General features: G+C 47.4%; 1 protein-coding gene across 1 annotated transcript in view; it reads left to right on the top strand.

Annotated features, from left to right (window-relative positions):
• The first annotated feature begins 19,958 nt into the window (after window positions 1–19,958).
• Window positions 19,959–24,573, top strand: part of LRFN2 (leucine rich repeat and fibronectin type III domain containing 2) — a 194,458-nt gene continuing 189,843 nt past the window's right edge. The window contains exon 1 of the mRNA XM_007972687.3: window positions 19,959–21,089. The gene's annotated coding sequence lies outside the window, so the exon portion shown is untranslated. The remainder of the gene's footprint in view (window positions 21,090–24,573) is intronic.

Below are 24,573 nucleotides of genomic sequence, written 5' to 3'. Positions count from 1 at the left end.
GCACACAGCCTGGGACATGGTAGGTGCATAATAAATAGTAGTGAATCTATATGCCAGACCTCCTCATTACTAAGGTAAATTCCTACATACATTCCTATGCCACCCTTACCGCCCTATGAACTCCTTCCATGAATCTCTGGTCTGATTTTTCCAGGAGGCAGACACAGGTTTTCTCATGGGAGGAAACAGTCTTCCTGTGTCTTTGTCAGCATCGTCAGAGTGTCTGCCACAGGACTGTTGATAGGAGGTGCAAATGTGTTTCCTAATTTGGGATGATGGTGTTTGGAATGCCTGTCACTGGCTATATTTAGCTCTGAATCCCCCAAATAGCAACAGCGAGGAAAAGTCTATCAGCCAAACATCTCCCATCCAGCTGGAAAATATCGCAATCATAATTATTATTTTTTATTATTGACATTATTATTTATTGACTAAATGAATTAATAGGACTTGGGTATCCATTGGCTTCTAAAATTATGGCATCTTCAAATATCAGAGATCAACAGTCCTTGCATGCCATGCAGTGAAATATGACCTGTTGTACAAATAAAGGAAGTGAGACTCAAAGAGGAGACATGACTTGTACACCCAACATCAGAGCAAAAACTAGAGCCCAGGTCTTCAGTTTCCTGATTTTATGCTATACCAAGAAAGGGCAGTAGAAGCATGGAGAACTCAAAATAATAAACACCCTATAGACACCTTTCTTTCTGGCATTGAAAGGTAATGAGAGATGGCCAGTGGGCTCTGTTACTAATCTTTCATGCACAGGCATTCACACACACACACACACACACACAGAGTACACTCCTGCCTGTCTCTAACCTGCTCATTGGGCTCCCCAAAACTGACCCTGGGATGAGCTGGGAAAGGAAGAGCCAGGATCACAGTTAACCTAGCACAAACATGCTGCAGATCACAGAAGCTAGGGGTACAGGCTGCTAGGAAGGATGTGTTCATTGTTACCCAGGCGTCATTTCCCTGGAGGGTAGAAAATGTACCTTAACACTCCTTGGAAGCCCCCAGAGAATCAGGGACAGAATAAGGCACATCACTATTTGCTCATGGTTGATTTAATAGTATAAGGTAACCTTGGGTAAGTCTATTCCCTTCTTGGGCCTCAGTTTCCACATCAGTAAAATGGAGAAGGAGTGTTAGAATAGATACCATCTGAGGTTATTTCTAAACTTAAGAATCTCTTGTTTCATAAATGATTGATCCCTGAAGACTTTCTGTCTCACACTTACTCTGATTTTTCATCTTACATTCTAGCTTCAAATTCCAGGATTTGATGCCCCAACCATCCTTCATCTTCTCCCTCCAATCATAGTCTCTATCCCAACCCCCTTCTGCTATCTCTAGTCCATTTCTAATTTCTTAGAATCTGTTAGTCAAACTAGGCCTCCTCAACTATGGTTGGGGGATGCGTTGGCCCTCCTTGCTGCTATGTGCACATATACATCTAGACCCATCTGTGAAACACGATGAGCCCAGGGTCCCAAGAGGGATTCCAGCTCTTGTCCAAGTTAATAGGAGAGGGGATGAGAAGACAGGGGCTGAATTTCAATCACAATGTGATTATTGGCCTTTTTGAAGTTTTGCTGAGGTTTTTTTCACCTGGTTGGCTCAATATCACTAACCAAATGCTTGTCTCACAAATCGGTTTTGGCCGCAATTCAAATTTAATTACATTCTAGCTAAGTGAAAGCAAGAAAGAAAGCAAAGGAAAGAAACAGAGAGAGAGAGGGAGGGAGAACAAAAATATAGCTTATATTTATAGATCAGACAACTCTATCTTAAATCTTCAAATCTCCCCAAGAGCAACAGTCAATGTGAGCCAGACACAGATGGGTCAGTTCTGAGATAGATGTGAAGCACTAACAAGCTTCTTGTAATTTGAGGCTAGTGAATACTGCTTGCCAAGCCTGGGCAAAAATTGGGAAGCTGGCATAGTTTGACTCAAGTTCTCCAGCTGCCTGGTTCTCTGCCTAGGAGTGCCTCTTTGTTCTCCATTTAGCTACCATTTAGGGCATTCGGGCTTTTCCCCTGCAACCCCTACCATATTCTTCAATCAGAAATGTTAAGGAAACGTTAACAAATTATAATTTGTAATGTTTATTCTTTCTTGATTCATACTAAAGTGTAAATGACTGATAATAACTTGCCTTCTCCTGGCCTAGAATTGAATTGTACTAAGAATAGAACAAAGACAGACAAACACACACGCACATGCATGTACATACACACCCCAGCACCTAAAAATCAAATGAAAAAGCTTAACCAGCAATTAAATGAGGGTGCATTGGATGGTCATGAGACTAGATATATAGGTAATCACAGACATATATAGATCTATACTATCAAATATGGCTTCCTATACTATGGAATACTAGTATAGGAAAGCCTGAGGAAGATGGGCAGGGGGTGGACAGCAGAGCCTAGGGTGACCAAAGTTTTTAGCTATAAAAAATAGGAGAAGAAAGCCAGCTTTGGGGAAAGGGCGGTGATTTCTGCAGAGTATAGCATGAGTTTGAGGTGCTTGAGGACATCCAGTGGTGATGTTCAAAAGGCCTTTGAATATTCTTGGCTGGCTCAGAGGATAGGGATGAGCTGGGACATGCATTTGAGAACAATTAACTCAAGAATGAAACCTGAGACATAGGTAGGTTTACTCAGGTAGGATGCATCAAGCAAGAAGAGAAGAGGTTAAGGGCAGGATACTGGAGAGCATCCACTTTTTAGGGATAACTCAAGAGGCTCAGAGGTTGTGACCCAAGAGATACGAGAAAAAACACTGCAGTCACAAACATCATGGAAGAAGAATCATTTTTAAGGAACTAAAAAATGTGAACCAGTAAGGAGAAACTAAGTAAGAAAAGGATCAGATCAGAAGTGGGGAGGGATGTGGCAGTTATGAAGTCATTGATACCCTGCCCTTGGCAGATGGGGCCAGAGTAGAGCCCACAGTGCAATGAGTACCTTAAAAATGATTCTTCTTCCGTGATGTTTGTGGCAGCACTGTTTTTTTCTCTTATCTCTTGGATCACACCCTCTGACCCTCTGAGTTGAGAGATGAATGTAGGAGAGGATGTGAGGATAGGGAATGCAGGCTGCTCTTTTAGAAACTGTGGCTTTTAAAGGAAGGTGAGAGAGATGATTAGCTAGGAGGAGCCCTTCATAAAGTGGCAGAAACTTGAACTTGCTTCTATGCTCAGAGGTAAGAGTTAGTGGGGAAAGAGGCTGATGAGGGAGAGTGCAGCTGTTGATGGAACGAATTCCTCACAGAGATAGAAGAGGAAAGCTCTACATTATGGATAGAAAGAGTTATCCTTGGGCAGAAGAAGGGCTTTATCAAGAAAGAAGATATGGACAACAGTGAGAGCAGATCAATTTTTAATGGGGTTGAGGGAATTCATGCCTAGTAGTCTGAATCTTCTGATTAACAGAGAAACCCTATCATCTAATAAGAGGAAACTGGGAATATGTAATGATTTTCAGAGAAGTTGAGGAAGGTTAACTAACACAGTCACCATAGAGAGTTAGAAAAGGAGATTACCCAAGCCAAAGTCCCAAGAGGGGAGAAGGAGCCAGATGAGGTGTGAGACCCCAACTCTGGTCCCAGTTCAGTATGTGACTTTCCTCTCTAGGGCTCAGCACAGACATACAGGGAAGATAATTGAATGAACCAAAATGGTAGCTTTCAGGGTGCAAGTGGCAGATTGACAAGAAGGTAAGGATGCTGGAGATTATGTAAGGAGGTGGTGGATATGATTCCCTGGGAGCTAAACCTTAAAACTAGGGAGGGAGAGGGATAAAAGGGCAGTGCTGTAAAGACTAAGTGAAGTAAATATGTTTATATTACTAGAGTGGTTTTTTGTTTACCCTATGAAGATTGTCCACAGGACATCCTTAATCCTAGGCCAGCTACTTCCACTTCCTGGCTTTCCTCTCTACTTCATCTTCTCTCTTGCGTCATTTTATAGGGCTCAGCGTGATTATAAAGGTACACCTTCAACCCCTCCCTTCTCCCAAATATGGCTTCAAATTCAATTTACACTTAAAATAGAAATTATTTTGTATTACATGGTATTTGGAATTCTATGCACTTCCTCTTTATTTCCATTGACAGAAGTAATCAAAGCCAAGTTATATTTGATCTTAAATAGCAAGTATAATCACATCAACTGAGCAATCCCATTTACCCTCTGGGTCTCACACTCTTCACCTTTACCATAAGGGGGATGAAATAAGTAATTCCAAAGCTCCTGCCTTGCTCTGTGATGATGTTCTGAGCCTCTAACCTTCAGCAGCCTGGTCTAGCTCAGCCCAGTTCAGCCTGCCAGCCAGCCAACTCAGGTTCCAGCACCAAGCAAGCATGTTATTACTGCCAGCACTCACCACCACCAGTAGCTGCTTGAAAAGGGCATAGAGCAGCCTTCCAGTACATGGATGCAGAGCTTGTTTTAACCTCTGTGGTCTCAAAGCCTCAGGAGAACTGTGTAATTAACCTGGGTCAGGGATGCAGATCCCTGCTGCCCATAGTTGGCCAGATATACAGAGTGGTGTGAAACTGTTGACAGCCAAAATATAGGGGGAAATAATAACGAGATTTATGGACTGTGGGCTTTTCTGCACTCACTCACTCTTTTTCTACCTCCCTTACTCCACTCCCCAACCAGTTCCACCAATTCCTGCCGGTGCATTCCCAGTGATATATGGCTTCATGGGGTTCCATGAGGGGCTCCCAGGAGGGAATGGGAACTGAACTAAGAGTAGACAAATGTGTGGCTCCAGCCCAGCTCTTCCAGGTTTTGACCCTGTGCAAGTCACCTCTTTCCCTGGAACTTAATTTATTCATGAGATGGTTGAGCCAGAAAACCTCTAATGTTCCAAGCATATTGTTTTAGCCTGGCATCCCCCAGAAGCAGACCCTGGTACCAGGATTCGAGTCCAAGTAGTTCCTTTGAGAGGTGAGCCTGGGGAGCACCAAGAGTGTACTTGGGAAGGGAGATAGGCAAGTAAGCTGCTTTGGTTTGAATTTTTGTCTCCTCCAAAACTGAAATGTAACCCCTAATGCAGAAGTATTGAGAGATGGGGCCTTTAAAAGGTAATTGTATCAGTAGGGCTCTGCTTTCAGGAATGGATTCATTCATGGATTGATGAATTAATGGGTTAATGAATTGATGACTTATTCTGGCAGTAGAACTGATGACTTTAAAAGAAGAGGAAGAGAGACCTGAGCTGGCATGCTCAGTCCCCTCATCCTGTGGTACCTTGAGACTCTGCAGAGAATCCCTGCCAGCAAGAAGGCCCTCACCAGATATGGCTCCTTCACCTTGGACTTCTCAGCCTCCATAATTGTGATAAATAAATTCCTTTTTGAAAAAATTACCCAGACGTAGGTATTCTGTCATAAGCAATATAGACAGAAGCCAATACAGGTTTGTTAATGACCAGTTCACCACTGTGAACAACTGGACTTCAATCCCACTGGGAACTTCTGAGACATGTGTTCCAGACTAATCTCACTTGAGGAATGATGAGGTCATTAACCACCAAGCTTCCATTCATCACTGATTGGGAACTTCTGTTTGGTTGTTAACTCTCTAGCACTTATAGCTGTTCTTACTGCCAAAGAAAGCCTTCAGGCAGGGAGATGCAGGTGCTCGCAATAAGAGACTCTCAGCATGCAAAGAACCAGTGAATGCTAAGGGGATATGGGCAGGGCACTGACAGCATCCGCCATGCATATTTAACATCCTTGAAATTCCACAACTTCCTTTGACCAATTGAAGGATGAGAAGGGCCATCCACCTGGGAAGAACTAGTAGGAAACAAGTTTTTCTTTTTACTTTGAATGCCTAATTCCTCCCTTCCTCTTAACCTAAAGACCCAAATGGTCTGAAAATCTTTCCTGAATAAAGGAGGAAGAAAATCTGTATTATAGTCTCAGGCCAGCTAGTTACTATGGCAAATTATTCAACCGTGAGCTTCAACTTACACACCTGCAAAGAGGAAATACTAGTAGTTACCTTGAAGAGTTGTCATGATAATTAAATGGAGTAGGCAAATGGGAAAAAGAAAGACAGGTGCTGGTTTAGCTGGGACTTGGGAAGCTATGAGAACATGTCTAATTCTTCTAGTAGATTTGCCCAACAGTCCATGTTTCAAGGGGAGTAGAAAGCTTTTATGTCCAAGGAGGCCACTAATGTGGTGGTGGGGCACAAATGTGGGAGTTTGTGGTAGTGACTATATACTAGGGTCTGTGGGGGGCATACTCTCAGCTCTAGGCAAGACCTCTGGTTTTGGGAGCAGCAGATATCAAACCAGATAAGCTGATAGGGGAATAAGGCTTAGACCTAAGGAAAAGGAACCACCAAAGTTGGAAAGCATGTTCCATGATAGTCCTATCAGGAAAGCCAAAAGTGAGTCATGATCCAGGACAAAAAATTGGGGGAACCACGATGGTATATATATTAATCCATTCTCACACTGCTGTGAAGAGCTCCCCAAGGCTGGGTAATTTGTAAAGAGAAGAGTTTTAACTGACTCACAGTTTCACATAGCTGGGGAGGCCTCAGAAAACTTACAGTCACGGTGGAGGGTGAAGGCAAAGCAAGGCACCTTCTTCACAAGGTGGTAGGGCGAGAATGAACGCAAGAGGAACTACCAAACACTTATAAAACCATCAGATCTTGTGAGAACTCACTCACTATCACGAGAACAGCACAAAGGAACCGCCCCCATGATTCAATTACCTCCACCTGGTCTCTCCCTTGACCCATGGGGATTATGAGGATTACAATTCAAGATGAGATTTTGGGTGAGGTTACAGCCAAACCATACCAGTGTATGTGTAGGACTCACATTAGAAACTTCACTTTGCAGCTGCAAAAATATTCCTTCCAAATATTACTTGATGGGGGTGGGAATGTGGCATAAAATATGGCTATCTTTAGTGAAAACTGCTATGACTTGAGAACCAGGTTCATGCAGGGGAGTAACAAAATCACCTTGTTTGTTGGAAAAAAAATTCAGACTAGGTAGAAGAGATTTCTGTGCCTTTCAGTCACATGAATGGATTTGTATGGACTCTAGGAACTTAGGGGCTTTCATGGAAAGGTCTAGAAGAGGTTCTCCATCAGGGTGACCTCTTGAATGAAAGAGAAGGGTTCGAGAATTCAGAAACGGATGTTTGTAGGATGAACAATATTGAGAATGGGTATCTACAGTATCAGGTCCATGAAAACAGAGAAAAGCAGTAATAGGGTTCCAGATGGTGGGCTGGCAAAGGAAAGGAAGCAAGGCAAAACGGTAGGGGTGGAGGATGGGAAGACTCAGTATTTGCCAGGGAATAAAGTTTGGTGTGTAGATCTTTGGGCAAAAGGAGCTGTGGCCAATGCTGAGCCTGTTTGGGTGCAGCTACAGAAGGGGCATCAATTATTACCTAGGGCCTGCCTTGCTGATCCTACCACCTCAGCACTCAGCCAACCCAACTGTCACTGTGTTAGAATCACATTTCATCCCTACCCTCACCATAATGTGTTGTGACGAACAATGCAACTCAGTCTCTTCAAGGACCTCTCTCACTAGCAGCCACTGCAAACCACCCTCCTCACAGATGTCATCTGGCAGCTGCGGACAAGGAATGGAGTTAGAGAAAAGAGACATTTTTTGTTGGAGGGGAGGCTACCAAAGTGGAGTGGTGTGGACAAGTGGAGAGCTAGGGAAAACTCTGGAAAAAACAGAATGACAGGGAGGAGAAGGGGATAAGAAGGAGGGTAGTGATGTGGATGAGTACATGGAGGAAGTTTTTTCAGCAAGTCAGGTGCCCCCTGAGGTTCCATAATGCGCAAGCACGGAGTGATTATTGTCTACTCGGTGTTGTGCTGTGTACCACACAGACTGAGACCTGTGCATGATGCTAAGGAAACTGTGCAAGAAAAATCCCATGCAGCAGGGCCCAGAAGAGCGACACCCTCACCCAAGGGTGACAGCCATCTGCCCCATTTTGTGAGCACACAGCATGAGCCCGCTCGTCTGTGCCCCCACTGCACTCAGCTAGACACCCTTAGTGGGGGTACTTATCACTCTGCATCACAGTTAGCCGTCTGGCTGTTTGTGTTCCCTGTGAGCCTAAGACCTCTTTGAGAGCAGCTGCCTTGTTTTAGATATTTTTTATCTTTGAGAAAACTAAGGAATACAATGAGTGCTTTAGAAGTTTTGAGAATAAATGTCATTTGTACACAGGGATGCGGGTGTGTGTGTTGCAAAGATGTGATGATGGGTTTGTGAGGGCAGAGAAGAGGTAAGAAAATCAGGACAGGTGGTCCTTCTAAATGCAATATTTCTCAAATCCTCTGTCTGACTGGTGCAGAAGCGCCTACAACGATCCATGTTAAAAATAAACATCCCCCTAGTCCTATCCCAGGCCTACTGAATCAGAACTCCACAGTTGGGCCTGGGAATATACAGTTTATCTCCTTCCACAGGTGGTTCTGATGGCCATGGTGGTCTGAGAACCACTGTTCTACAGGTCACTATCGCGTTTACAAGCAACTGATTTATAGGAGACCAGGTCTCTGAGGGTCCTTTGAGAACACCTGGAACAAATCCTCACTTTACAAATGAGAAAAGCTGAGGCCCAGGGGAGAGTCCACACTGCGAGCTAATACTCCTGCTGGGGGTATGTCACCCAGGTGTTCCCCATTCCCCTTACAACCTCTGTGGTCCAGGTAAAGTTATTTCCTGAGACGGCTCAATGCTTCCCGAAGCGCGCGGTTCGCTGTCCAGCACTGCGTGTTCCTGAAGCGCGCTGGCCTTCAGCTGGGCACTAGGGAGAATTAAGCGATGGTGGGCGGCCCCAGTGCGAACTGCTGCAGTGCCCGCCTGCAGTGCTCCCCGCCCCTCCCCCTGCACCCGGCAACTCGCTGATCCTGCAGCTGCAGCCGCGCAGGACTGTCTCCCGCGGCGCATTATCCAACTTCAGGGTGGTTATAAATGACTACAGCGCGGAGATGGTGACCGGTCCCTGGCAAGTTAGTCGGCTGCTCGCTGATGGAGTCCTTTGTTAAGGGACCACGCAGGCAGAGGAAATAGATTAAAATGTAATGTATTGCATTGAAATTTAACACAATGCAACGCATGATATTCAGCTGGATCTGCATATTTTCCCCACCCCAATTTCTCCTAGAGGTTCCCATGGATCATTTCTTGTTAAGTTCTATCACTGCCAGACAAAGACATTTAATGACTCAAAAGGCTAGGAGGGCCTTTCAACAGCTCATCTGATCCAGCTGTCTGTTTCTGGCCTAGGAATATTGAAATCCCGAAGGGCTATTTACTCTGCCCTTAAACTTGATGGAGAGGGAAGAAGGAAGGCCAACAGGCCTGTTGAGTGGTTTCCATCTCGTCTTTGGCCTACTCTGTCACGTCCTCTTCCCATCTCCCCATCTGGCCTTTCATGCTCACACCTCCTTCCTTGAGCAAGGAAGAGCAGCTGGTCTTTCTCTGCTGCCTCCAACTTTCCCAACCCCCTGCCCTAGCTGATTTTCTGGCCTCCACAAGCCCCTCCGACTCCTCTGTTTTCATTAGCATCCTCCCTTGATTGCGAGTTGAGCTCCTAGTGGGTAATGTTAAATGACGAGTCTCCAAAAGCTTCAAATGGTGGTAGGACAGGTACCAGAGAAAAGAACGCAGCATGTTGAAAAGAATGACAGCCAAAGAATCCCATTTAATTTGATGGCGCAATGAATATTTAAAGTTTTATAAAGAAATACAGGAAAGCAATCAGGCTTATTCAGGCGTGTGCTCTGGGGAGCAGAGTACGCTCCCCATGTGTTGGCAATGTGGAGATAAGAGCTGGAGGATGTGGGTGGGGGTGGGGGACACATACAGAAATAGTCCATGTTCTTCCCATTCTTTGTATTGAGGTGGAAAAGTGCTTACTAGTGCAGTTCAAGAAGAAACAGGGGGAAAAATCCTCCCAGATAATTATCATAACACGCTGACACCCTAAACACTTTCTTTTTAAAATTGAATTTCTAATATCATTGCTTTGGAGATTATAATATTGAGACACGAATCCCCTGGCAAGTGATTCAGGAACCGTACATGCTGTGTGATAAAGGCACCTGCCACAGAAACAGGAGGGGACATAAATCTCCCATCGTGTGTGCAGAATACCTAATGGTGCCACCCCTCTGGCAGAGTGGGTCATCAGAAACCTCCCAAACTACCACTCTGAGGGGAGTTAATTTATTATAAGCATGTATGGTATATTTTCATTTTGTAACAGCTGTTATGTCAGATCCTGGCATCAGAGAGCTTGGTTAGATTAAACCTCTGCCTTCAAAAAGCTTCCAGTCCTCTCGGGGAGACACATATACATGCATATGATATCACACTGCTAGTATAGCACAGGGCAAAGACGAGAGGACAAGCTAAGGGCTAATGGGGCACAGAGTGGGGAACCTATTAATGCCAGCTGTGGGGATGGGGAAGGCTTCCTATTAGTCGCTATGGCAGTTGCTGTCATTGCCCTGATGTTATCTCTTGAGCGTTTACCTTTGTACAACTAACTTGCTACTTTGAACACCTGAGACTTTACACCCCAGGGTTTTTCTTGACCAAGAGAGTCAGTTGTGCTGGAGAGTTCATGTCCCTGGAAGCCGCTAGCCAATGATAGATGACAAATAGGCAGATAAGTACTCCACTTCCTCACCCCTTGATGGACAACTCAAAGTGTGCTTCACATTGTATCTCAGGGACCCCCAGTGGGTTATGAGTTCCACCTGAAAGTACATGTTTGATTATATAACTTGTATTGGATTCTTTCCCTTTCTTTTTTTCCTACTGACATGTTCTACATATCCTGTCAAATAAATACTTCTACTCAAACCCCATGGAAACGTCTGTGCCTGGAGGAATCCAAACTAGCTCAATACCAATAGCTACTATTTATTAAAAGTCAACCATGCCAGGCACTGTTCTGGTTTTTCATACTACATCTAATCCTTACCACCATCTTGAAAGGTGAGAATCATTGTTTCCATTATACAGATGAGGAAACTGAGGTCTAGAGAGCGGAAGTGACTTATTTGAGATCACAGAAAAAGAGACCTTGAGCAAATAAAGTTCCTGTGACTCTATCAGTGATTGCTCTTTTCTCTCCCTTTAACCACTCTCAAGGTGAAGGGAACAAGGATCTCTTTGAAAGAGTGATAAATATGATAGCCCCTGTCTTTAAAAAATGCACATATATACATACTTGTAAGGTTGGCTATATACTTTTGGACAGATCATAGCTCCTCTTAGAATCACCTGTGGGCTACAGATTAAGAAGCTTTTTTAACAAGGAATAAAACCTTCAGAACCAAAGGATGATATTTGTTTCTGAGGATTTGGGAAGTTAGGAAAACCGTGAAAGGGATATAGTTCAAGAAGGAGTAGCAGGCGGAGTGGGTGACAAACATACCACAGTTTGATTGTAGTTGGTGGGGCCAGGGTGGGTACAGAGGAGAATGTTAACTTGTGGAGGTGAGGGATAAGGAGAATGCTGTGGTTGAGTGAAAGCTGGTAAGGAATGCTTGGGGCAATAGCCTAATACCCCAAGAGAGTCCAGACCCTGGAGTTCCACTTTCTCCTTTGCTCCAGCCACAAATTCCTATCCTTCTATCTCTCATTCTATGTCTACTGAACCCCCAGTTCTTTTTCAGAGCAAGCCCACTGACTCCCTGTCCAATATTCCCTGGCTATCCTTAGTCACCTACTGACCCAGGACCCTACAATCCATCTTTTATAAGACCCTCAGTTCACTGCACATTCGATACATCCCCTCCCCTCCTGATTAACCCCAAATCCTAGAGCATGTGCATGTTGGTTCTTTCTGTTGTTCCCAGGTTGGCAAATTGCAGGACAAAGTCCCACAACCTCGCTGAGTTTCCACCACAATGTAATGAAAACCACAGGCCTCCCTTCTGCCTGAAATATCTATGTTCATCCTCTGACTGACTGCCAATCTCATCCCAAGGGGCTGCTCCAACCTTCTTTTCCCCTCAAATCCCAATTCCTCAACCCGTATCTCTCAACTTGCAAGACCCAGACCATATTTTACTTTTCTTCACCTCAAAATGTCTCTGTCATCTCCTGATGCTTTGTTTATTGCCTCTGGTCTCTGAGAAAGAAGGACCATTTCTTCCTGCCAGGGTTCATGCCTGAACCCTCCCTGCTCCTCCCCAAGAGCCTCTTTCCCTTGTTCCCTCTCTAAACTGGCTGCTTCACCCTGGCTTACACCCAAATGTCTCCCACCCCCAAGAAAGTCTTTCCTTTACTCTGATTTCTCCTGAGCTCCCATCCCACCTTCCACCCTCCTTTCACAGCTAAACTTCTCAAAAAAGTATTATACGCTCACCGCCTCTACTTCCTCACCTCCCACTCAGTCCCAACCACTAGCAATCTGGTTTCCACACCCATAACTCCGCAAAAATTGCTCTCTTAAAGGCCACCAATGACCTTCAAATTGCCAAACCTAGCAGCTCTGCTTCGTCAGTCCCCATCCTCCTAGACCTACTCCTCTGCCAGGTCATATACACTATTTAACCAGATTCAGAGCCAGGGGTCCAGCTGGTGTGTATGGCTCACGAGAGTGCTGCAGATTGGTCCCAGGCTGGGCTGTGATGAGACATTCAGACATATGGGTGATTAAAATACAGAAATACTTCTGTCTCACTGCCCGAGCACCCTACGTGTCCCTTTCCCCCACCTGGCTACCCAAGTCCTTGTTCCAGGACCCCAAGATGAAACTCCTCATTATGTAGCAGAGACAGAATGATGTTTGGTGTGGCACAGGGCTTCTGTTCTTGCTGGTTTATACCTGGGTTGTACCAATTGTTAGATACTGTTAATATCACCACTGTGTATTACTGTGCTAAGATCATTCCTTTAGTACTAGGACCAGCCACATGGAGTCAGGGAAGTTTGGAGGGCAAATCATCTTTGGTGAAAAGCAGCCTCTCTATTTATCCTCCATATGCCATATAAATACCATTTTCTATGTGAGCCTTGGCATGGAATATTTGCGAAGCAAAGCTCCAAGGACCTTTTCTTCCTGGATTCCTCTATGAGCTTCTCTGTTCCTTACCTGGGTACTCTAACTGACAGAGTGACTGTAATCTTATTGAGCCACAGTCTCCTTATCCACAAAATGGGTTAACCAATTTCTGTTTGCAAGAAGGATCACAGATCATATGATTAAAAGGGTTAGCACAGGACCATGTACGGAGGTAAGCTGAGTAAGGTTAGGTTTCTAACCCCCACCTACCTCTCACCCTACATTTTCTCCCTGTGAATTTTCTCCGTTTATATGATCTTCACCTCCATTCTACCCCTGATCATTTGTTACAGACCCTTTGTTGAATCATGCTCAGGACAAGAGGATCTGGGTTTTCCTGAGCTCTCTAGCTCCACACGTCTGATGTGGAACTCATTTACCTCTTCCCCTAGTTTCTCTCATCTTCCCCTAGTTTCCCTCATCTTCCCAGTCTTTCCAAAGGATATCAACCATTCATCCAGTCCGGTGAACTTTATTTCATATAGTTGCTTTGACCACACTCTCCTCTTCCCCAGACCTGATCACCTTTAGGGTCTAGTCCATTCTACTTCTGACATTCACCTCTTTGTATCGTCAGCATGATAGACTTTGAGATGACCCTGTTTTTCCCTTTTACCTGGGCTCTTTCAATTAACTTATAACTGTTTTCCTTTTCTTCAGTTCCTTCTTCTAGGAGTGCAACCACCAAACCCCTGCATAGATCTGCTCAAAACCCTGCAGTTTTGCCCATTTACCTGCAGAAAGGAATCTAGACAAATTGCCTTTGTCTTCAAGGTAGTGTCAACCAACTCTGCACTCTTACTTCCCACTATGTTCTTAGTAAGAATCGTGGTAAAACAACAACTAACACTTATTGAAAATTTACTATGAACCACTCAATATTCTAAAGTCGTTCATGACATTTAATCCTTTCATCCACCTTGTGACACAGTCACTGTTATTTCTGCCTTACTGACGAAGTAACGGAGGCACAGAGAGGTCCTGTAGCTGGCCTCAAGTAACTTCCTTTAGAGGTGGGGGACTTGAATTTAAACCCAGAGACTGTAACAGAGCCAACATTCCTGACCTCTAGGCCTTCTTCTGCCCTGGGATTTGGTCATGCCAGAGAACTCCTCATGCCCCCAAAGCTGCTTTACTGTCCTGCCTCCTTGCCTTTGCCTGGACTATCACTCCTGCCTGGACTATTGGTTTTTCTCATCTCTTCACCTACCAAAATGCTAACTATCCTTCAAGTGTTATCCACCTTCAAGATTCCTTGAAGTCTTGTCTTCTCTGCTCGGAGGTGATCTTCCTCTTTTTGAAATACAGAATTTCCCCAAACTTTCTGTTTTTAACTTATTCTCTTATGTGACAGCCTTTTGAACACACAGTTGATCAGCTCTTCCAGAGTGGAGGATGGGACCACAGCTTCTCTTTCCCTTAATCCTGTCCTGTCCTTTTCACATGGAACCCACAAAGACAGTTTTATTAGATTAAATGGAATTACTGTTTTGCAGACATGAGTTGGTTTCTGCTCCATTCTCCACAAGTCCTTTGAAAGGAAAGCCAAGGACTTGATTAAGGAATGGAAAGAATTCTGTAGTCAATTCCTGCTGCGATAAATCTCTTGGGTGAAGGATGCTAAGGCAGGGACATAAATGACGATAGCTGTGCTTCCACAGTTGACTGGATTATAAAACAAACCACACACTATGACTATATGTTTCAACAATACATAGAAGGAGTCAGGGAGAGGTAAAGGAAGGGAGTAAGAACTGGAATGAAAAGAGGGGGATTTGCCCTGTCCAGTTTGGAGACTGAGACAGTGGTTTTCCTTTAATTCTTTCTCATTTAACAAGTTTACTTCTCAACCAGTCAGTTCTGTAACAGGCTCTAAAGTTAGAGTGTCAAGATTAGAATTGTGGCCCTGCCACCTGCCAACTCTCTGGCCTGGCAAGTTACTGAGCCTCTCTGTGTCTTAGTTTCCAGATCTGTAAAATGGGAATAATAACTCTACCTGCTAGAGTTTTTTGAGAATTAAATACAACAATCCTCATCCAGGACAGAGAGGAGTGGCTGGCCTACAGTCCTGGCACTCTTGCTGTTTTATGCCTGATGGCAAGAGAGGAAATTGAGCTAAGGGGACAGGGTGGCCCAGTGAAGCCCTGGGGCACTAAGGGCTGTGATGCTTCCCAGATGTGCCTGAGCACTTGCCACAGCCCATAGTGTTCTTTGCTTCAATACCACCCTTAAGGTTTAGGAATTCCCTGGCAGGAGTCAGAAAGCCAGGGAAGTCAGTGGCATCTGCTGTCTTCAGTTCTTCATTGAGTGGCTTTCTTTATTCTTTTCATTAAAGTCCAGAGACCATTTATCCCGGATTCATTTTAGAGATGGAGAAAATGAGGCCCAGAGAAAACAAAAGTTGCCCAAGGTCACACTAAAGAACCAGAATCCGCTCCTCTATCTTCCCTTCTGGAGCTCTTTCTACCTTACTGCCCCCAATTCTAGAATCTCCTAGCTCCGTGTGTCTGTCAGTGTGGCCTCGAACACCTTGTCCTTCTCTTTGCCACATGTCTACTGCACTTCAGGCTGCATCAGGTAATTCACCATTTAGTGGCATCAAGGCTAGCATTAGAGAGGCTGTCTTGTTCACAGGAAGGAGCCTGGGATGTGGAGTCAGAAGATTTGGTTTGAAATACAGTGCCATCAGTCAATAGCTCTAAACGCTTGGAGCCATCAGGTTAACCTATCTGGGACTCACTGTCTTTGTTTGTAAAATGGGGATAATGATCTATTTCATGAGATTGTTGTGATGAACAAGTGAGGTAATATTTGGGAATGCTCTCTATAGACTGCAAGGCATGGTGCCAGCATTGGTGTGTCTTTTCTCTCCAGGAAGAAACTCTGCCTTCTCCTTCTTTCTCTTCTCTACAGTATTTAGCAAAATGCTAGGAGGTACATAAAAGATACTCAGTAAAGTGTCTTTTCTTTTCAAGGAGAAACTCTGCCTCCTCCTTCTTTTTCTTCTCCTCTACAGTATTCAGCAAAATGCTAAAAGATACATAAAAGATACTCAGTAAAGCCCAGGCACACTGGCTCATGCCTGTAATCCCAGTACTTTGAGAAGCTGAGGCAGGTGGATCATTTGAGGTCAGGAGTTCGAGACCACCTTGGCCAACATGGTGAAACCCCATCTCTACTAAAAATACAAAAATTATCCAGGCTTGGTGGTGGGTACCTATAATCTCAGCTACCACGGAGGCTGAGGCAGGAGAATTGCTTGAATCTGGGTGGCAGAGGTTGCGCTGAGCCGACATCATGCCACTGTACCCCAGCCGGGGCAACAGAAAGAGACTCCATCTCAAACAAACAAACAAACAAAAAATACTCAGTAAAGACCTCCTTTTCATTGATTATTATTTCCCTGTATTGTCTGATCCTTTGATACATCAGGAACCCACTCCCAGACCTGGTATTTGGGCAAAAGGGTGAGTCTGTGAAGGGAGTCCATTGGGCCTAGGGGAGGGGAAGAGGTAAACAGAGATCTGAATGATGAAAAGTAAACTGGATTTAGAAAACAAACCAGAGCTAATGGCTGTAGGTGGTGTTAGTCATTCTGTTAAGGAATTTGGGAATACATATGCATACTAATAAGAATTTATTTTGGCTTCTTCTTACTCCAGCATTTGGGAAGGGAGGAGAGGTAGAGGACACTGCAGAAATAAAAGACCTGACCCTTCATCTCCAGATAGGGCACCCTGGTGCTGGACCCTCGGCTCTGAGGATGCATTTGTCCAAGTTATGTGAGGCTAAGGCCAAGGCCTATGGATAAACTGGGGTTGGGCTGGCTATTGGTCCTGGGGGAAGTTTAGTGAACGAGGTGCTAATTCAGGAGTGGCTCCCAGCATCCAGTCCATGGAATAGACTCAGTGGAGGGAGATCCCAAGACCTTATGAAACTATGCCCCAGGATCTTTCTTATTCCCCAGCCCACAGAGTCACTCTTCAGGCCATAGTGAGCCAAGGGAAACTCTAAGAAGTGTATCTAGCACACCCTGGGATTACAGACTGCACCCCTTCTTTTATGAAGCAGGTTCAATTGCCCCCACCCTGGGATTCCATAGCTTCACCTGGCTCTGTCCTGTCATCAAACCAGAATACTTCACCACAAAAAGCCAGTCTCCTCTCCTTTTCATACTCAGTGAATACAGAGAAGAGAGACTCACCATCATTCATTGCAAAGGAGTCTTTTCGTTGGTTATAAAGGCCTAGGCCAAATCAGCCTTCTCTTCAGGCTGAGTGCCTCTCTACCCCAAACCCTCCTGGGAACTCTTCTAATCAGACACTGAGATTCCATTTAGCAAGTGAGGGTTGGGAGCCAGCCGTGTGCCCAGAAGTGTGCCAAGGAGTGTGGGGTTTATAGTCTAGTGAAAAACACCAAGGCATACAGACAACAGGGTAAGGCTCGTTAGGGGTGTCAAGGAGAGCAGGCATGGCCTGGAGGGGAAGGTGAGTCCTGATTGGGGGTGGCAGGGGGCCCAAACTTTCTTCTTACTAGGGGTATTGAAGTTATATTCAAGGGTGGAGCTCTGCCTTGATGTGCAGCCTACAGCACAAGGCACAGTCATTCTCTACCACATCGAGACATGAAAGGGTGTGTGAAAATATCCTTAAGCACCTGCTGGGAGCTCTCTGGGAAATCATTTATCTGCCCTGCACTTCAGTGCCTTGGTTCTAAAACTGAAACAAAAAAAGTATGTACAAAGAACCTTAAAAATGTTCATACCCTCCAGCCTAGTGATTCTACTTCAGGGAGTCTAGCTTAAGCACAAAAACAAGAACGTGGGCAAAGACTTAGGTACAAAGATGTTCATCACAGGGTTATTTAGCAGAATGAACATGTAGAAGAATCAAAATGCCCATTATTAGAATGGCTTTCACTCCCCAACCCCTTCTGGAATGACGGGATCACCTCTGTGGGAAGCCCTGGCTCAACTCTGAGGTAAGTAACCAGTACAGGAAGCCAGATGCCATATTAGTGACCCTAACTCAGTCCTCGTGGGCTTGTTCAAGGAGCCAAGAAAGCCACCGTCTTTCACCTTTTCGTGATCCAACTGTGGATTATCTTCTGGGGATTTTCATGGTAAATGGTGACTGTAGACCGGTTTTCTCTTGGCCTCCCAAGATGTATGTGGTCCCACCATACTCCATCTGTCAAGGTTGCTTGGGAGCTCCCAGAGCTGGAAAGGCTCTTAAAAAGTGCACAGTCCAAATCTCTTGAGGGAAAGGGACTTGTCACATTGCTTGTTAATACAAAGCCATGGTGAGCATCCAGGCCACCTGTCCCCCAGCACAGTACTCAGGTTATGCTGGGGCAAATGTAATTCGAAAAATAAACCAGTAATTCTCAGAATTACCAATGACCCAGGTCTTGGCTCTTCATGGAACATCCGTGTTTCTGACTTGAGAAAACTTCTTGATGGAGTATTGGATTCACTCTGGAGCAGAGAATGGTCCATCCTTCTGATATCCCTCATTCACATCATTCTAATGCTTTACTAGTTTCTAAAAGCAGCTCCATTTCTACTCTGGCGCCAGCTTGGTTCTATCCCTGCCGCTGCATTCTGGTTGTCTCACAGGTGACTGGGCGTTAGGGGAGATAACCTAACCCACTGCCCCCAACCCTTGGGAGAATTCAGAGACTTGAGCCCGGGCTGTAGTTATTCCTAAGCCTTTCTTCCTGGGAGCCCCCGCCAATAGTAGGCAAGCCCTCAGGTAAGCAAAGAGGAAGGCAGTTTTCCTGCTGTTCTCCCCTCCTTCTTCCTTTCCCCTTCCTCTTCCCTACTTGCCCTCCCCAGTTTCTACTCCACACCTCCTTTTACTCACCTCCTCCTTCCTCATTACTTTCCTTCTCACGACTCTTCCCTACCTCTGTCCCTCACTCCCTACTCCTGAGTTAGATCCCTTCTCTCCAGGGCCCACACCATACACCTTGAGTTTCATCCCAGCTATGCCCCTCCCCCACCAGGCTTTCCAGAATTCCTGCAGGGAGGGGCCTGTCTTCCAGGATCTGCAGCATGCCAGTTTGGCAGTTTCCCGGGGTGCACATGTGGAGGGTGCACACACGAGGACCAGCTGTCTCGGCTTCTGCAGTTATGCATGTGTTTAGAGCGGAGACAGGGTCGTATGTTACAGATGTATCCAGCCGAGCCAATCCTGCAGAGACACATCCACATGCCTCATGTGCCTCCCTGTGGGTAACCGGGACAGGTGCACAGGATGTGTTAGCCACCAGGAGAGTAGAGAAGGATTGCAACATTGACATTCTTCCTGCCCCTGGATTTACCAGCTGGAGTACTAACAGGAATCTCAAAATTTCATTTCCTTCAGAAGGAAGGAAATGCCTCTTGGGGAGTCCAGTAAGGCAGAGGACGGTCCTGCCTTTCCGGTAACTAGTTGTTTATAGTGGGCAGGGAGGATAACCAAAGATTAGACCCTGACCAGACCCGGGTGTTCTGACTCTAAGCTCACAGTCTGCTTTGAGTAGGGACTCCGCTACCTACCACATGCCTTGGACAAGTCACTTTACTCTTTGGGGCCTCCGTTTCCTTATACATCGAATGAGGGTTGCTGGGAAGATCGAACAAGTGAAGAGTTGTAAAGATGCTGTGCAAACACTTGGCGCCACTGCACCCCTCACTGATTCTTGTAATAATCATGAAAAGTCAAAGTGCGTGTGTGTGCGTGCACGGGGCGCTCTTTTTTCACAGGTCCCTTACCAGGATGCGAGAATCTGAACTGGGCCCCAGGACTGGGTGGGGGCGATCGTCCCAGCCCCCACTCCCAACCTAGGGCCGGCGCGGTCGGGTTTTCCTCCGGCAGGCGGCGGGCTGACGGCTGCAGGGCGCGCTAGGCACGTGAGGCGGCAGCGCCGGCGCCAGCTGCAGAGGTGCAGCCCTGGCCGCCCGGCTCGCCTTCAGCAGGGGTTGCCCGTGCCGCTGGACCGCCGAGACTGCCCTCCCGGTTCCGGGGCTCGCGGCCTGCCCACCGCCCTCCGCTACGGCGGCCCCAGCCCACTCCTGCCCCTCCGTGCGTCCCCGCGCCACCCCTGCCAGGACCGTGAATCCCTCTGGTTTCGGCGGCGGTGTTGGTCGTCTCGGAAGCGGGTGCGCTCGACAGCGGGCCGGGCAGCGGGCTCAGAGGCTGCCTTCGGCTCCTGCAGCTCCGCCGGTCGCCACTGGGGGCTGCCGCGCCAGAGAGCTCGGCGGGGACGGTGCGCACGGCCGCCGGGTTCCTGGGCGCCTCTGGCCGCTGGGCTTTCTCCACGGCTGGCCCTGTGCTGTCTCCGCAGCCCGCCCGACTCCCTCCCAGATTGGAGCGTGTGATCCGTGTGTGTGTGTGTGTGTGTGTGTGTGTGTGTGTGTGTGTGTGTGTCTGGAGGGGAGAGGGAAACCGGGTACGCGCGTATGCGCGCGCGCGTGGGGAGCAGTGTGCATGCGGGGAGTACGGGGGAGTGTGTTTGTGTGTGCGTGTGGGTGTGAGTGCCTGGCTCCCTCTCGCTGAGACACACATACACTCACACATACACAACCCGCAGGCTCGTCTGAACTTGAAGACACCCCACATTCCAAGATGCCCGAGGTTCCTGGGAATGCCTGGGGTTCTTCGATCCGGAAAATCCTACCGGCATCCTCCTAGGGAGAGATTATTATTATTATTATTTTCTTTAATCTGGAAGAGAAGAGAGCAAGTTGTGCTTTTTCCCCCTTCTTCTTGCTAAATGCCATGGATATAACTGAATAAGCGGCTCAGGGCTCTCCCCGCGTGGACGTCCGAGGCCACCATCTGCCTGCGTTCGCCGGAGCCGCCGGAGCCGCCGGAGGGTTTAGCTCGAGTCTGTCTCGGGCGGGGAAGGATGCGTGGCCGAGCAGGGGAGCCCGGGCGCCCCGCGGAGCCGGCCTCGGTGCCTCCCAGCCGGGGGTAGATGCTGCCTCGCCCAGGTGAGTGGTCGCCGGCGCTGCGTCTTCGCGATCCCGGGTGTCCGCGGGAGCTTGGCGCGGGGCTGAACGCACCCGAAGGAACCGGGAACTTTGCATCCCCTTCTTTTTCACTTGAAGACTCCCCTCATCCTAGGTGCTCCTGCGGACACCCCCTTCTGTTTTCGCCCATCCTTATCGTGAGAGATTTCCTTTTCTTTCTTTAGTCTTTTTTTCCGATAGTGGGGGTGAAACTCTGGCGGGGAGCGGGGAGAGCGGGGTCCGTGTGAGGCTGGAGAGCAGGATGGAGAGGCGGGTGGATGGAACCGTTGAAAGCAGCAGGAGAACTTTGCTGCCAGACCACTCTGTTGCATCTCCGCACATGCGAGGCCTGGCTAGAGCCATTGCTGGGGGCTGGGTGGGGGCGCCCGGGACTCCCTGAGCTCTGTGGACTGGGTAGGGTGGGGTGAAGCCAAGTGCGGAGGGGTTGATGCAGAGCGGATGGGAGGAAGGAAGGCATGGTTGCAGTTTGGGGAGGCAGGTAGGGCAGGTTCAGGGACCCTATGCTGGCCTCAGGCAGAAAGCGAGATCAGGGGGATTGTGTGTGTGTGCAGCTTGGGGCATCAGAATGGCATGATGAAGCAATATGGAAAATGGTATTAGCCATGCCTGGGTTCCTAGGTCTCTGTCTCCCACCCAGCCCTGCCCTGGTTCTAAGGTTGGTCTGGGTAGGGAGGAGGGAGAGCAGTGGACCGTTCCGAGGTGGACAGTGCCTTGCTTTGCACAGACCTTCTGAGGGAGGTGTCCTACTCATCTTCCCATCAGCCCAGTACAAAGGACAGAGGCAGAGAGTTCTAGGGAGATAGAGCCTCTGAAAACCAGAGCAGGAGGGAGAAGGGAGCCTGAGTTGAGACTGCAGAGGGACTGAGCCAGATTGTTGCCAAATGCACCGGCGACAGCAGACAGCTGCAGACAGACAGACACCTGCAGGGACAGGGAACATGTCAGAGCCTGCACTCTTGAGTTGGAGTTACAGGCATGGCTACAGATGAAGACCTCCTCCCCTGGCCACAACGGAGTGTGTGTGTGTGTGTGTGTGTGTGTGTATGCATGTGTATGTTTCAGGGAGGTGGCAGCTGTGGCCTCCATGGCCTGATTGGCCTTCTAGTACTGGGGGAGGGGGCAGCTTCAGGAATTTGATCCCCTGCTGCTGGGGAGGAGCAAAGCTAGGGAGGAAACTGCCATTCCCTGGGCTGTGAAGCTCCCAGGGACCAGAGCTAGAGGTTCTATATGGGCTGTTATTCTTGTGTGGGGGCCGATTTGGAACTGAAAGTGGGGAGCAAGGGAACTGGGTCTTGGGGTTGTGCCCTGGTCTGGTCACTGCCCTCTGACAGGAGCTTTATTTGGCTGCACACAGCAGAGCCCTGATGGCAGTGGCATTTCCTTGTGGGGTACATTGGAGGCTGAAGGGAGTCAGGGTCCGACAGGGAGTATTCAGAAGCTCCAAAAGGCCTGCACTTGGAGCCGTCAGCCTCTGCCGACCATGCCAGCTGCCTTGGCCCTTCAGCTGATGCTGGAATGTCATCTTTCCCTTCTGACTCTGGCTGGGAGTGCAGAGTTGCATCTCTCTTTCTGGCCTCCTCACATGCTCAGGCCCCCTGCCCAGCCGTCAATTTAGAGTTTCTGTTCTAATTCCTGGCCAGGAATGTAATTATTTATCTTCCTGCCCTCATCCTGGGGATGCAAACAGCAAACTTGGCATTTCTGTTTCAGCCTCTGGAAGGCTGGCTCCCAGCTCCGTCTCCTGTCTGGAAGGACTGGGTGTCTGCCTGCCGTGGGCTGGAGGCTGGGTTTCAGGGTTCCTTCTTCTGTGAAGTGCCAGTTCTTTGCTCAGGCCCAGAAACGTCAGAAGCTGGGGAGTCTGGCCTGAGACAGGGTGAGCTGGGAGCTTCCAGGAGGTGAGGCTGAGGAGAAGGAAGATAGATAGGAAGAAAATACAGTCACAGTGGGTGGGGCCACCGGGGAAACCAGGCAGCCTTCTGGCCAACTGAGTCCTGCTTTGACTGAAGGAGGAATTGCTCTTCTCATCTTTGCTGCAGCTTCAAAGGAAAACAAACAAACAAACAAACAAAAACCAAGAAAAACAAAAACCTGGGATTCTGGCCTCCGAGTGCCAGTTTGCCAAGCCTCTTCAGCTTGTGGGGTTGAGCAGGTTCTGCTCTCCTTTTTTTGGAGGGTGGGTGTACAGAGGCTTATAAGCTCCTGGCATGGGGTCTGGCTACCCAGGGACAGTGGAGAAGTGAAATTGGAATTAATTGTTTTCAGAAACTCCCCTTTCCTAAGGTAGATATGAGCATCTAGGGAGTTCACAGTCTGATTGGGGAGGCTGCTAGACTGGAAGCAGAGACATAGAACAATAAACAACCTGGGATGGCCAAGTGGAACTGGACTCTGAACAAGAGCAACAACAATTTGAGTATGTTGTGATTTTTCTTTGGGTAGGGGTGGAGTTTTAGGGTTATCCCTTATTGAAGGGATAGAGTTGTCATATAATGGAATGAAACCTCAACATGTGGGGGCCTGGGTTCAAATTCTGGCTCTGCCACATCTTGGTTAACCATATGAGTCTTTGTGTCTTGACCTGGTAAAATAAAATAATAGCACGTGCCCAACAGATGTATTATGACCTGATGTTTTCCTGGCGGTCCCCAAACCCCTTTTCAGATCTGAGTCTTTGGTTGAAGCCGAGAGGTTAGAAGGGAGGGAGAAGTCTTCAGAGACATGGAGGATAGTACAGCCAACTTCCCCCTGTCCAGGGAGCTGCCAGGAGGGTTTGATGCCATCAGACATAAGCTGATTGTTAAGAGACTCCATGAACCCTCCAGAAAACTTTGAGGATTGATGGTTGAGGAGCAAATTTCACCTCTGGGGTCCAGGCACGTGCTTCCCTCCCTTTCTCTTGTTTGTTTTAGATTTTTATGGCCATGAACATTTGCTCAGGAAGAGGGGATCTACATTTTACAAGTATCTCCTGCCACCCTTTCCTATCTAAGGTTTGAATGTAAAATACCCACCCCCCGCCAGCACCCAGTCTTCTCTTTCTGACTCTGTTGCCCACTCCCCCAAGGGTGACCTCATACGAATGTTGTGAGGCCCAGGTAAAGTGAATGGATACAGCTCTGTGGCGCCTGGGCAGGGGATGTGATTGAACTGGGTCCTATCTGTGTAGTTGGGAGATGGAACATCCAATTTGGGAGAGGGGCCTGGTTTTCTTACTGATGAAACAGGATGCTAATGCTCGTCCCCCAGGGTTGTTGGAAGGGCAGAGCAGCATGTGTGACTGAACTTTGTAAACTGGACAAGCCCTTTAGCACTCACAGCTATATTTGTGACCCTTTCTCATTAAGACTGTCACTAAAGTGTCAAATATAATTATACTCAGGTATCAGGGCACTAAACGTGGACTTTCATGGGTCAGTTTCATGTGGGACTGCAGTTAACTAGTGAT

Source organism: Chlorocebus sabaeus, chromosome 17, assembly GCF_047675955.1.
Source record: "Chlorocebus sabaeus isolate Y175 chromosome 17, mChlSab1.0.hap1, whole genome shotgun sequence".
NCBI classification, from domain to species: domain Eukaryota; kingdom Metazoa; phylum Chordata; class Mammalia; order Primates; family Cercopithecidae; genus Chlorocebus; species Chlorocebus sabaeus.
The sequence above is the reverse complement of the archived record's forward strand: the minus strand, read 5'-3'. Positions and strand labels throughout refer to the sequence as shown.